The sequence below is a fragment of the Scylla paramamosain genome, chromosome 17 (assembly GCF_035594125.1).
Source record: "Scylla paramamosain isolate STU-SP2022 chromosome 17, ASM3559412v1, whole genome shotgun sequence".
In the NCBI taxonomy this organism is placed as follows: domain Eukaryota; kingdom Metazoa; phylum Arthropoda; class Malacostraca; order Decapoda; family Portunidae; genus Scylla; species Scylla paramamosain.
Genome location: NC_087167.1, coordinates 18,262,501 through 18,263,966, shown reverse-complemented (window position 1 = coordinate 18,263,966; position 1,466 = coordinate 18,262,501).

Genomic DNA, 1,466 nt, shown 5'->3' with positions numbered 1-1,466 from the left:
GACGAGAATTTTAGGGGTAAAATGTTCAGCACTTCCCAGGTTAGTTAATGCGGTAATGTGGCGCTCTTGCCTTCCCCCGGGCACCTCCTCCCGTCCACTCTCTCTCTCTCTCTCTCTCTCTCTCTCTCTCTCTCTCTCTCTCTCTCTCCTCTCTCTCTCTCTCTCTCCACATGATTCTCTGGGGTTATATATATATATATATATATATATATATATATATTATATATATATATATATATATATATATATATTATATATATATATATATATATATATATATATATATATATATATAAATATATATATATATATATATATATATATATTATATTACTTTACAATTTCGACTATCTTTCTTTTACAAGTCATTAATATTAATATTTAGCTGACAGACTCTCTCTCTCTCTCTCTCTCTCTCTCTCTCTCTCTCTCTCTCTCTCTCTCTCTCTCTCTCTCTCTCTCTCTCTCTCCGCGTCATTACGTTTCCTTTACACATCTCCATTTTCTTTTCATTACCGTTCCCTTCTCCTCCTCCGTTTTCTTTTTTTTTTTTTTAGTTTTCCCTAATGACAGTAACTATTTTTTTGTACCTAATGTTTTTTTCCACGTGATCTCTTGGTACCTGCGAGACTTTCCAGCGGTTTTTTTTTTTTTACCTTCTATTTTTTCTTTGGTTTCTCAATTTGGAAGTTCATGTTTTCGTTATTTTCTTGTCTCTTTTTTTTAATATCCTGCCACATTTTTTCACCCAAGTCTTGCTTTTCATAATTAATTGATAAAAGTCTGCCAGGGGTTAAGAGAGAGAGAGAGAGAGAGAGCGAGAGAGAGAGAGAGAGAGAGAGAGAGAGAGAGAGAGAGAGAGAGAGAGAGAGAGAGAGAGAGAGTATGTATGTGTGTGTGTGTGTGTGTGTGTGTGTGTGTGTGTGTGTGTGTGTGATAGCATTTTAGCATTGTATTATTAATTACATCCTTAGAGACTTTCTTTTGCTTTGTAAAATTTTTAAAAACCTTGAAAAAGAATGTATTTATTTGCTGCTTCACTTGTCTTTTCTTTGCTCTGTTGAAATTGCTATTAGCTTGACTGGTTTATTCATGATTTTTTGTTCTTTTCAGGCTTCTTTTATGCTTAACCGATGAAGAACAATTTTTTTTTTTATGTAGGAAGGACACTGGCCAAGGGCAACAAAAATCCAATAAAAAAATATGCCCACTGAAATGCCAGTCCCATAAAAGGGTCAAAGCAGTGGTCAAAAATTGATGAATAAGTGTCTTGAAACCTCCCTCCTGAAGGAATTCAAGTCATAGGAAGGTGGAAATACAGAAGCAGGCAGGGAGTTCCACAGTTTACCAGAGAAAGGGATGAATGATTGAGAATACTGGTTAACTCTTGCGTTAGAGAGGTGGACAGAATAGGGGTGAGAGAAAGAAGAAAGTCTTGTGCAGCGAGGCCGCGGAAGGAGGGGAGG